At 45.6% G+C, this 13,214-nt stretch overlaps 1 protein-coding gene across 3 annotated transcripts in view; it reads left to right on the forward strand.

Moving 5' to 3' along the window:
- The window catches only part of SV2B (synaptic vesicle glycoprotein 2B), a 64,915-nt gene that overhangs the window by 13,901 nt on the left and 37,800 nt on the right, over positions 1-13,214 (forward strand). Inside the window, exon 2 of one of the 3 annotated variants that reach the window (XM_048317724.1) lies at positions 3,106-3,221. The exons of the other annotated variants lie outside the window; for them this stretch is intronic. The gene's annotated coding sequence lies outside the window, so the exon portion shown is untranslated. The remainder of the gene's footprint in view (positions 1-3,105; positions 3,222-13,214) is intronic. 3 annotated transcript variants of the gene reach the window in all.

Raw genomic sequence — 13,214 nt, forward strand, 5'->3', positions numbered from 1 at the left:
TAGGAGACAGCCTTTGTCTTTTCCCAATTAATAAGTGTAGCTCTTGTTCAGCTTCTTCCTTTAATCCTTACTTTCCATCAGTGCAAAGTGTCTGGGAAGAACTCTCCGTGGAGGGATCTCCCCTGGATGGGAAAAGCTGTTTGGCTGCAGGAGTGGTGGTGCAGGGCTTGGGGCCATCCACCCACAGGCAATCATAGGCACCCACAGGCACCCACAGACACCCACAGGCACCCACAGACACCCACTTTCCCATGGGGAGCTGGTAGGGGCTTCAGTGGCCTTTCAACAGCAACAAAACCAGCAGCTCCTTGCCCTGCCTTTGCAGCACGTGGGAGGTGGCAGCTGGTGGATCCCTGCCCTGTGGGGATGCTGGGGATAATGAGGCTGCTTCCCTGATTAACTCTGGCAGTGGCTGCTGAGTTAATTAGTGGGCAGATATAGGATACCAGGCATTACTAATTTGTCCACAAATGCAGCTTGGAGCTGAGTGGGTTTGGGGTGAAATTCATCCCTGCTGTTAGCAAAAATAATTTTCAATATCTGTTTCAAAGTGTTTCAAATTCCTATTTGAGCAGGAGATGCTTCTGCTGTTTCCACTGTGAGATTCCATCATGAGGTTCAATCTGCATGGGATTTCAGTTCAATTCAGAATCTACATGGCTTCATTTCACATCCATCTGGCCCTGTTTGCCCATGTCTGGACTTGTGCCTTGCCCTTGACAGGTGTGGTCATTCAGGTTTCGTCTTCTCACCAGGAAGGGGAATCTTGCTTGCTCCAAGTGAGGGAGATCCAGTTAAGCATGGGAGGCTCCTGAGAAGTGCCTAGAAATAATTAATTTACTGTGGTTGCAGAAGCAGAGGCTTGTTCTGACCAGTCGTGTGTGGTTAAAGCACATAAAGACAGAGCTCTCCCAGGATCCAGCTCGTATAGAAAGGACAGGCAGGACCCTCAAAGCCTTCAGCAATTTCACAGGGAGCAACTGTTCAGGTTTGCATGAACTTGGAGCACCCCAGTGAGAATTCCTGTCCTTGCAGCTGGAAAAGAGCTGTTACCAAATGTTCATTATGATAGTAACCACTTCGCCATTGGCTTCGCCATGGCATGATCTGTGCATCAGCAACTCCATTTCCTGCCAGATCCAGGTAGGCAGATGTTTTCTTTGGGAGTGTTGTGGAGACTGCAAGTGCTTTGGATTGGGATACTATGCCCGTGCTGCATCTGCTTTCATCAGATGCTCCTTCCACAGGACATCAGAGATAGCATCTGAGTGAGTGATGGAAAATAGGTGGAGTAAAAAGGGTGAAAGGTTGAAAATGGAGTTACCTGTTAGCTACTACTCAGTTACTCATCACACAGGAGGGGTTTTCTTTCTTTTTGTTGCTGAGTCAATTGTGCATATCACACTTTACCAAACGAGCCTGTTCTGCATCCTTATGCAGAGCATTTCTTGCTTGAAGATGGAGTCAATTACAGTGCATGTATTTACCCAGCCCGAGGAGCCTGCCTGGCTCTCATCTATATTTCATCAGCCCAGTGCTCCCCGTGGCTTGCAGCACTTTGCTCTGCCTGCAGTGAAGGGCTCCTCCACTGCAAAAGCAACGACTCAAGAGAAACGCACAGACAGATGAAGTTCTCTGGATTTAACATCTCCTGGCAGCCTTGGCCTTATCCCCTTAATTCTAGGTGGCATTTGGATGCTCTTTTCAGCAGCCAGACACCAGCTGATGTTTAATCTACCTGCCACTGGGCTGATGTAGAGAACAAGCTGCTCCTCACACCCTGTGCAAGTTGGAAACCAACAGCAGCACTGACCCCCTCCTGCCATGCGGTGGTGTCTTTTCCATCTTTAACTCATAGAAGGGTTAAAGCAAGGTCTCCCAAAACTTCTGGCTCGGCGGTACAGTCAGCGCAGGCTAACACAAGTTACTGACAGCAGTTTGTCTTTGACTTTCAGCAACCCCACGGATGAGGTTTCTGTCTATCCCCTCAAGATCCTGTCCTTCAGCCCCAGAAATGTTGTTGTCAGGAAGCTTTGTCTAAATTTCAGCATCAGTTTGAATTTCAGGCTTTTACATCTGCTGCAAATGTCCCAACACCCCTGGACAGCTCTACTGGAGCTGGACAGTCCCTTTACAACATCCAATGAAGCCAATAGGTTCATGGAAAAGAGAAACTCCCCATCTATCTTTGAAGAACATGTTCATTCCCTCTGGTCAAAGAATGTTCATCCAAAAATTTTATTCTCAAAAGAAAAGGCATCTGTTCTGGAAAAATTAGAAATGTTTGAGAAGCAAATGTTTCCTTTTGTCCATTTACACTGAAAATTACTAAACCTGCTGCAGAACTTTGAATCCTCAGGGAAAGCCAGCCAAATTTTCAAGAAAAATATTACTTATGTGAAGAAAAAACATTTTTAGCACCTCTTTTTTTTCATAGAAAACCTGTCTATTTTTTGATGCTTTTTCTTGCTTTATCAGCCTGATGAGACAGACAAGCAAGGAGTAGAAAACACTTCAGATTGATTTTTTTAACCTTCAGAGTTATTCCCCTGATTTCTAGTAGATTCCCCATTTTCTGGGCTCTCAGTCAGAATCATGTGGAAGAAACAATGTCTGTTCCTCTCAGCAGGACTGTATTTTTAGAAGGGATGCAGAAAGGAGACGTAAGGTGTTTTTTCTCCACGTAACATATGAGCTTTCCAATAGTAATCCCATTTTTTTATTATTTTGATTTTACTTTAGGATTGAAATACTGTGGGTCTTGATGGTATTTGAACCCATCTTTGCCCATGTGTGATTTCTTCATAGTGTTTTTATCGTGGAAAGAATAAATGACACATTAGAGTTAAATCTTCAGTCACTGATAGTGCACCTTGCTTTTCTTGCAGCTGGGATCAAGCCAAAGGAATAATTGTGTGTATCTATGCAATGCATATCTCTGAAATCTCCAGCTCACATTGCTCTGGGATCCAAACACAGGTGATTTTATGACAGTTAATACCTGCTGTAATTAGGAACCTAATTAAATATTCTCTGATCTTACCCTTCTCAGAGTCGATCAGCTCAGGAGGCTGATTCAGATTTTCCAACTCTTTCTTCACACAGTCTCCTACAGCAAGTAAAGCACAGTGATTTCTAGCACCCTTTGAAGTACAGACACTGCTCCTCAGCATCCCAGAGCTCAGGGGTGAATAGACCAGCAGCATGAGCCAATGTTGCTGGTAAGTTCCTAAAAAGTATGTCAAATATGTTAAAAAAAAAGAAATCACACAGAATGACTGAGCTAGAAAGGAGCCAGGGAGGGCAGGAAAGCTGGAAAGCTTGGCCACTTTTGAGCAGAGAAAGTCAGCAGTGCCTCAGCCATCTGTGGCAGCACAGCGGGCGATTTGTCAGGTTAGTGTGGAAATGAGTCTGAGAAGGAGCTGGTCTGTGGCTGGGGGCAGGTGCTGAGGGTGCTGTGCCGAAGGATCAGCAGCTTTGCCTTCGCTTGGCAGCCAGGGTTACTCTACCAGAAGAAATCAGCCCTGTCCATGAGCCAAGGGAGCTCTCTGCATGATGTCATGCTGCAGGGGAGCCCCTTGCTGCAGGTGCTTCCCTCCTGCAAAGTGCTGGAAATGGGAGAAGTAGGCAGAAAAGTCAGGCAAAACTTCCCTGCCTGTACCAGGGGCTCTGTGAGCTCAGACTGGCTTTTAGTCTGGCTGGGAGAGGTGGGTGCTCTGAGTGAGAAGGGCAGAAGTGGCTGTTGTTTGTAGGAACAGCACTGAGGCAGCCCTGGGGTTATACAGGCAAATAGGGATGAATTTGGGTTCACAAAGCCTTGCTATGCTTGCAATCCACTGTAGTGAGTGGCACAACTGTGCTGGTCACCCAGCTCTGACCACAGGGGAGTTCCCCCAGAATTTGCAACAGTCAAAGACAGCAACAGATTGGGAACCCTCAGGGAGAGAGATTTTCCTTGTTTTCAACAAATTAGGAGAGTAATTTCTAAATGATTAGGGAGAGTTACTTCCCAGAGAAAATCCTGCTCATCTCACAGTGAAATTCCGAGGTACATTGCTTGCAGACAGGAAACCTCTGCAATCTTCTCAACTCTGCATCAAACTCTGCTACCCCAAATTCAGGCACCGTGCAGCTGGTGTTGAACAGAGACCTCCTGCAGAACCTTGGAAGGAGAGTCTAGATGAGGACAGCTGGGCAGGGGGCACTTAGGAAGCAGGTAAAGCTGTTCCCTACACTCTGTAGAGGACGGACACACCTTTTAGACACCAAATTTTATGAGATAAGGTCTTACTAAAAATTAAAAAAACCATGAAGGACCAAATGCCTCATCTAGAGGTTGTTGTGGAGCCTGGCTCAGATTAGTTCAGAGGTATAGTGTGGCTTTTTCTTGCTCTCTAATTGTGTGGAAAAAAGGCTTTACCTGGATCCTACAGGTGTGAGCAGCCCTGCACAGCAGCGCGTGGCCATGGGAAGCAGTGAGCAGGGAATATCCTTGTGTCATGTCCAGGCAGCTGTGTGATGTGGCCCATGACTGCCTCCACTAAAGGCCATAGGCCAGTCCTGGAGCAATCTCTGGGCACCAGCACCTCAAAGCATGGGGGTCTGGCCAGGACCCAGCCCCAGTCATGGGTTATTGGTAACTATGGAAGCTGCCACCGTGTCCAATCCCCAGCTTCCCTACAGGGAATTGAGAAACTTGTTTTATTTGGAAATAACAGACCCTTCCACAGACCAGTTTTAGAACACATCTCATCCCAATCCCAGCAGTAAACCCATTTACTGTGGAAAAGAGGCAGGCGGTGCTTGGCCCTCTTCCAGCACTGAGCTTAAAACACAGCAGGCACGTCAATGCCTTCAGCTGTCAGCTCTGTGCCCATCTCTAGATCTGTTTGAGGTTTCCATGTGTGCAGGGGCTGTAGAGACTCGGCAGTGTCCTCATTCCATATTCATTACCTGGATTCCTCATATCTGCACCTCGCTGGAAAAGCTGATGAGGGAATTCAGTGCTCAGGCAAAGCACCAACTCCACAGGCCTGAAAACCAACCTCCTCTACAGCACAAACACACCAGTTTTACCAAGCAACAGCAATTTGGATGCCCTTATCCAGCAGAGATGCAACATTGCCTACCTCTGTTCCCAAGTATCTCGCAGCATATTCGGAAGGTAGAAAGCACTCAATGCCATCCCCAAAACAGGAAATAGAGACAGAGATGGCAGTCACACAGAGCCCTATAAAAAATCTGTTTCAGAGAAAGAACTTTCTATATAAAATGTCCAAAATTGAGGTGTTAATCACAGGTCCATGATGGTCTCCTACCATCACTTCCCTGCAGGGATCTCATACAAGCAAGAGGGGAACTGGTCACCTCTTTCCCCTCCTGCCTGGCTTGCAGTGACGGGATCTGTTCCTGCAGGTTTGGCACTGTGGGTTTCTGTGCTCTGGCTGTTTATTCCTGGGCAACCAGAAAGATTTTGCAGCCACCAGACTTTACATTCATCACTAAAGTGCCATCAGAAAGCAGCTTTTTGCCTATTCAGTCTGTGTTAGCTGAAAGGCTTGATATCCACCGTGTCTGTGGGCTATTCCCTGGCTCCCTGACAAGGGAGTGTGAGGTTACACTTTGATAAATAACTTCTGATCATCACCCTCTTGCCACTTTCTTCACCTGGGATATTCTATCCTTTTTCCCCTGAAGAGGCATTAGTGTGATCTGCCTTGATTTGTTATCCCCTTGAAATTTGCCAGCTAATCCCCCCAGGCTTGTCATCTGGAGGACACCTGCTCTCACACTCCACTTCTTCCTGCCTTCTCCCATACATCATCCAAGATTCCTGCTTCTAGCAAAAGTCTTGAATTTATCTTGTTTTAGCTTTACTCCAGGTGTGATAGACTGTAATTCTCTCTTCCCTGTGGGGAGCAGAAGCCACTTGCTGAGATATCACTTTATCTTCTGTTGTCATTTCTGTGTCAAAAGTCCAGTGCAGCAGGTGAAGGGAAAGACATTCCACAGCCTTCCTATTACTGCTACCCAGGATTGACAGCCCAGGGAAACATCTAGCTTGGGATCCCCTCTCTGACAGTTGGCACCCGCAAAATATGTCCGAGAAAACTTCTTGGTGGACAGTTACAGATCAGCCCACACCAGAGAGAAGTTCTCTTGATATTTGCCTCATGTCTTGAAGAACTTATTTCTCCCAGTAGAAAAAACATGTTGTAGAAAAAGAAACTCAAATGAAACTGACTTTTTTCCTCAAATACATCCAATCCCTTCTTTTTAATGCTGCCAAGACGTTGCCTTTTATTCCCAGGGCCCCCACAGGTTAGTGTGTAAACAGGAATTTCCTTGTGCAAGATTTTAATCTCTTGCCTTTCAAATTTCTTAAATATCCCTTTGTTCCCTATTATGAGACTGCAAGTCCATCTCATTTACATTTTGAGGACAAAGAGACTGTTTTTTTTTTTTCTTTTTTCCCCCATTGCAAGAGATATTTCCCATGTCCCAACATATGCTTGAAAACAGAGCCCACATTGGGGGTGAGGAAGGCAGATAATGCATGGAGACCTTTTAGAAGGTGCTATCTTGTCCTGCCTTCCCTTCCTCCCAACACAGGTCTTTGGTGTGTGCTAATCTGGCAGCCACTTGGCCACCAGAGCCGTCTGCCAGTGGGTGACTCCACTCAGTCCTGACAGCATCGCGAGCTGACTTGGGGCTGAAGGGAGGAGAGAAAACAGAGCTCTGTGCCGGGGCGCAGGACACAACCTCTGCAGCTCAGTGGGGAGGAACAGCATCAGCAGTAGGAGTAAGTGTGACAACACATTTCAGGCTGCACCACCTGCAGATGCTGCCAAATTCAGGGGCTCCCCTGTGAGTCCTGGGAAAGCAGGAGCTAGAGGAAAGCCCATGCTCCCTGATCTCATGCATCTGGTCATCGGAGGCCACCTGGAGGAACACTGCTGTGGGGAGGGTTGGCAATAGGGGGGCACTTGAAACCCAAATCCTGGCAGCCAGTCCCTGACATGCTTTTCAAGAGCAGCACTTTGGGGCCCGTTGTGCCTGGCTGTGCAGCGCACAGAGCATGGCCAGCTCTCCTGGAGCTCTGGACTATCAGAATGACAGTCAAAAGGACGGGCAGCCAAAACGTCCCCGAGGAGCCTGGTGAGGTTTGATCTCAGCGTGTCGGGATGAGGACTGGAACTGGGTAATAACACACTGACAGATGAAACCCTCAGAAGGGGCCACGTGCAGCTGTCCACCTCAGTCCCTCAATTTGCCTGCTGACACAAAGAGCTGGGTTCCAGCTGAGGTGTGGAGAGGGCTGAGGCAAAGGGTGCCTGGATACCAAACATGATTTTGCAAACAAGCTCAGGGCAAGTGGAGACCAGCCAATATGTACATGAGGCAAGTCCCAGACTCCTAGCAGGAAGGAAGATGATGAAGTTCCTTGCTGCTTAAATTTTACTGAGAGCCATATTCCTCCACTAAACTCACTGCCAGGGAGCTGGCATTTCTGCTGTAAAACTCCTTGAGCTGGGCCAAAGGGCTGGGCTTTGGGAGCAGGTAGAGGGATTCCTCTTACTTCAGTATCTGCAGAAAGGAGAACACTTGGACCAGGGACAATGGGGATCGTCAAAAGATACCTGCCCTCCCCCTCTGAAAGTCAGAGCATCTCCTTTGCATGGGAATGCTTGAGTTTCAAGATCTCTCTCACCTGCCTTCTCATTTTCAGGGAGTCTGTGTCCTTACATGTCTTCTTTGGCAAGGGCTGAAATGAGAGGAACAGAAGGAGAGCTATGAAACATGCTGGAAATATTCTTGATTCTGATCAGAAACAGCACATTGGAAGTTATTCACAGTAGACTCTGTCTTTGCAAGCATAATTTCGACATCACAGTGGTCTTGGCAAGGACAATCTGAAGTCCAGAAAGGTGAACTTTGGAGCTCTCCATCAGTGGTTACAAGATTCTCTTTTCAGTTATGCCTGTGTTTTCCCTACACAATCTCTGACAGGTAGAGAAAACAAGTTATTACAGCTATTTTGCAGACAAAGAACCAAACCTAAGAGTAACTAAATGTCTTGCCTTAGGTTAACCGAGCCATCTGTGGAATTAGAGAAAATGTACAGAGTTCTTGATGTTGCCCAAGTCACTAAACCTTCTTTCCTCTAATCAAACCTGCCTGAGTCCTGACAAATGTCTGCACAGGCACGTATTTTTCAAAATGTTTTTTTACTCTGTTCAAATTTATAGAGAAATTCCAGGTAAAACATAAGCAGAAGTTGCCTGAATTCAACTCTCCTGGCATAAATTCCCCCGATGGCAGTCTGATTTTAACTCCCATCTGTACTGTCGCGCCCCTACCCACAGGCATGAGTCACACTGAGCAATAAATAACAGCTAAATCCTTCTTCTGCCTCGACAGGTGATGCTGAGGATTTTCTCTCTGCGTACACATGGGGTATAGTGCTACAGCCTGATGATGTATTGTGGCTATTAATTTGGGGAGATGAAGCTTTTTCATCATTAATGTCCAACCTGAATGCAGGAATTTATTAGTGTGTTTGGGAAGGAAATGCAGAACCTTCTCACTGCTATGAAGTGCTGAGTCTAATTGGGGTTTTTTTGTTTGTTTGTTTTTCTTCTTTTTACTGGCTCAAGGCAACATTTCTCAACTTTCTGAGACCAGTACTGTTATGCTTTTTTCTCCCCCTACCTTTCTGACCTTCACCATCCCCTGCCTTGTCCTGCCTCCTTTCCTGTATCTCAAGCTCTGCTGTTGCTTTCTCTCATTCTTTGGCTCCTACAGCATCTTCTCTTTGTTTCAGTCTTTTCCTCCTTTCCTTCTCTATTCCACAGAGGCACAAACATCATTTCAGAAGACTGTGAGACAGCAAATGCCCCATGGCACAGCTGAAAGCCACATGACTTTGGGTTGTCAGGATACTGGCCAACTTAAGGCTCTGTGTAAATGAGCTGCTCTTGCAGAGACCTATCCTAAAGTCTCCTGCAGGGACACAAAAGGAATGAGGGAGGCTTAGGAAAACCACTGCCAGGCAACCCAACTTTCCATAATGTTAAGGGGCTGATTACATGTGCTCAAATTATCCATTCCTCTCTGCTGCAGGTGCAAAAATACTGCTGGGTGCTCTTCTGAGTCTAAATCCTTCATGAGTATAAAACAAAAGTGTAAATGTAGAGTTGTTGTCTGTAAGGTTGCTGTTAAGTCGACACCAACATATTCCAGGCCCTATGGCAATTTTTTATGACTTTCCTCAAGATGCTGGTTTCAAAAGTAGGTTGTTCAAAGATCTGAGAATCTGGGATATTTAAGGTACAGCTAAGACAGGCTTTGCAAATTGCCTCCTCACAGAAGAAGACATCACTTTATGGGTAGGTTTTGTGATATATGTGGGGCACATAGTGAATTTGATAGCTGGACAATGGAATCTGTTGAATGATCATGGTTGCTACAAGGTTCAGTCAGGTCTCCTCAGTAGAATTTCATATTAAAAAAAAAAGGTTAAACTAATCAAAATGCTGTGAACATGAATGGAGCAAAAGCAATTGCTCCAGTATTTTCCCTGCCACTTAACCTTGAAAGGAGTCTCTTTAAATCTGCTTCTGCTTGCGCTTGTATTTCTCCACAGGCAAGGTGATAATGAACAGTGCATTTGCAATTTTGAAAGCCCTTGAGGCCACAATACAATTGTATTGGAGGTCTTATGCAGAAAGGAAAGAGGCTGGATTTGGTTTGAGAACCAGCCCTTTTATCTGATCTCATAATAACTGTGCCCCTTTAGGCTTGATCATTGGGCAGCCCCGAAGGGAAGCACAGGGATCAATCGTATTAAAGGGCATGATGGAAGCATAAGGTTGGCTGTGTCTGTGACAGGCTGTAGGGGATTTCTGGGAACGAGCGAGAATTCTGGCATGGCCAGTGCATTTGTACACTTCCCTGGAGCTGGCGAGCAGCTGTCTCAAGAGACTGATGCCTGAGCATCCTGGGCTGGGAAAGAGCTGTTCCTGATGGCAGGAGTGGTTTCCAGCCTGTGGAAATGTCTCTACTAGAGTCCTTTCTCAACACACTCCAATACCATGGAAAACAGGAGATAACAATCCTGCAAAGGCTGCTGTGAGGTGCAGTAAATTGTTTTGTCTCCATTAGTGGGGAGGCTGGTTGGTCCCCCAGTGATGGGAAGGTGATCATGGGCAATAATGGATGGGCTTTTATCAGTACCACAGCCACCTTCCATCTGAGATTGGGGATTATGAGACTTCCTGGCCACAGCAGTGTGGGAGTACTGGGCAAGGGGTCATTCTGTGGCACAACACTCTGAAGACACTGGCTGCATGGATCCAGAGGGAGCAAGGCAAAAAAGAGGAAAGGACAAGAGCAGGGAGAGCTGGGGGAAAACAGAGCAGACCTTGAGGCTGCTCTGTTAGGTAGAGGCAGGAAAAAGAAGGAAAGAAGTAATTAATAGGATACTTGCTCAAATAAAATCCCTCCTGAAAGAAAGCAGTACTTAGAAATCAGGGGTTTTTTCTGCTTTCATGACTCTGTCACTGGAGCAAATCTATTCATCACAGCCATGTATTAACGAATTAGTTAATTAAGCAGCTCATTATTTAATAACTCAGGTTGCAAGTGTGATGAAATAAAAATCCCCTTTGTAGCCAGAGGCACGTCTTTGCCAATAAGCTAAGCAGTTTATAGTTAATCAGGGATGTTTGCTGTCTGACACAGGCAGAATCTGCTGAATTGCAAGCAGTTTATTTCCAAGGTTATTCCTTACACTCCTCTCTGGGAGCTTGTCAGGGCCTCAAGTAAGGTTAAACCTAATAAGCTGTTCAAGGGCAAACACACGTAGAAATGCTCAAATTCATGAAAGGGCACCAGGGCACTGTTGTTTCTGAATAAACATCCAATTTCCTATTGGTTTATGCTGCCAGGTGCAATGCTGATAGCGAGACTGGCTTATTAATAAGCAGTAAAGCCTCAAAGATTCTAGCTCGTTATGATATTTAAAAAGACAAACAAATAGCAAAAACATGTGCTGGTTGTTTGGCTCTGGTATGGCTCCCCCAGGTGATTTTGGGAAAACTCCTTTATTTCCATCTGCACTGGGACACCTCTAAGTATTACTTGGTGTCCAGGCCAGGGTTTGTGCCTCAGCTCCACATTAAGGAAAATGTTTGTGGGGCAGCAAAGCTCACCTTTATCTTGGTCATCATGTGGAGGATAGCTGGGTTTGAAGATGGGAATAAATCCTTACCTTGCTGGTCCACAGGGGCCCCTGGAATGTGGGGGACAGCACACAGCATTTCCATTTCAGTGCTCAGATACATTTCTAGCCCCTCTCTGCCTCAAGTCTTGATGTGCAAAACAAACCTGAGAACCTTTCCCAGCCTTTGATGGGACTTGTGATCACTGTATGCTGCTTAGGTACTGTGGTAATGGGAGAGGAGGAGCAGAGGAAACAGATATCTAGAAGATGTTTAGAGACCATGAGTGATTTCTCAGCTAGAAAATTGTTAATCTCAGTAAGATGGCCAAATTCCAGTTCAAGCATATGCATTTCTAAGTTTTCTTTGGGTGAATTATCATTTCCACAAAACTCTGGCACATAAGAGCAGACACTCCTCTCCCACCAGCCCTCCTGCTGTGATTCTCCTCCATCCTCCATGGTTTTGTTCTTTTCCCCTTCACCACCTCCCTTCTGACTAAGCTCGCGGCTGCAACTTCTCCCCGCGTTTGCTCCTTGAAGCAAGTCTGTTCATTATTTATTAGCTACCATACTCTTACACCATCTGTCTCAATTCATTATCCATATTCAGCTTGTCAAATTGACCTTTTATGGCCTTTCTCTGGAATCCTAATGTGTAGTCTGTCCCTCCTTACATAGATACGTGTTGCTAAGCTGTTGCTTTCCAACTCCTACAGTTAAGCATTCCTCTCTGTATCTATCTCATGAACACCCAACTTGCTAGTCTGTGCCCCTAACTTCAGAAAAGCTGTTTATTCTGCTTGGCTGATACTTGTTCCCTGTTTCATCTGCTGCATGTTTGCTGTGCCAGCTTGCTTTAGCACTTACTGTCTTAGATATGACCTTTAAAGCGTCTGCACCAACAGAGTATCAGACTTTAAGATATAATCTCCCTCTAACAATCTGGGAGACTTTCTGTCCCTCAGTTCATAACATAACATAGTGGATTATAAGGTGAATTCAGCCCACAGCCACTTTGCTGTGAGAGTCACCACCACCACCACACAAGGCAATGGCATTGGAGTGTACAATGTGCTGGAAACATGAAATCTCCCCCAGTGGGATGGGTGAGAATGAAAAAATGTAAAGGCATTGGAGCAGTGCAGGCAGATTCTTACTCAGCATAAATCAGGACAGTTCAATCAAACAACTGGACTATTTGTGTTCATACCCTGTCCATCTCTGCTTCCAAATCCAAGGGCTGCTGTAAATGCTTCAGCTTCAAGCACAATAGTTTCTCCTCACAGAACGTTGTGTAACACAGGACTGTGGGATCAAATAATGCAGTAAGTATTTTCTCCCAGTGGAACAAACATACACCATGTGCACCTGCCCAGAAATGTGTAAAACCCACCACAGATCAATAGAGATTATCCAGAAACGGTGGGAGGACTTCAGTTCAATTGACTTTGTAGCAGAGAATTTTGAACTAAAATGCTTTCTCTAAATAATTAATCAGGTCTGCTGGTAACACACTAAATTACTCCAGCCCTGGTTTCCCTGCATTTCTTGATATATCAGGACTGCATCAGCAATATCTTTTCCAACCTACAGTGTGGGAACAGTGAATAAATGGGTCCTGTCCCAGAGACCCCGGCAGCATCTCTGAGCAAATCAATGTTTTTCACACTGCACAGAGGACTTTTACCCTATATGTCCTACCTGTGCTGTGGGGGAGCAATCAGTAGGTGCCATCTGTACTGCTGAAATTCAGTTCTTTGAACCAGATGATTTCAAGTCAATGACTTTCAAATAGCTTTCTCTTCTTCCCAGAATCTGTGGCACACATAGCTTGCTTAACAAGCTCCGTGGAGAGTTTTTGAACCTGTGTTACATATCTATCAAATAATTTCTTAATAATAAAAAAGGTTTCAGAGAACTTTTTTCTTAGTTTTCACTTAATACAGTGCTCTCCTCTGAAGCTACAACAAAAGACACCTCTTTTTCCACG

This window comes from Corvus hawaiiensis, chromosome 13 (assembly GCF_020740725.1).
Source record: "Corvus hawaiiensis isolate bCorHaw1 chromosome 13, bCorHaw1.pri.cur, whole genome shotgun sequence".
NCBI classification, from domain to species: domain Eukaryota; kingdom Metazoa; phylum Chordata; class Aves; order Passeriformes; family Corvidae; genus Corvus; species Corvus hawaiiensis.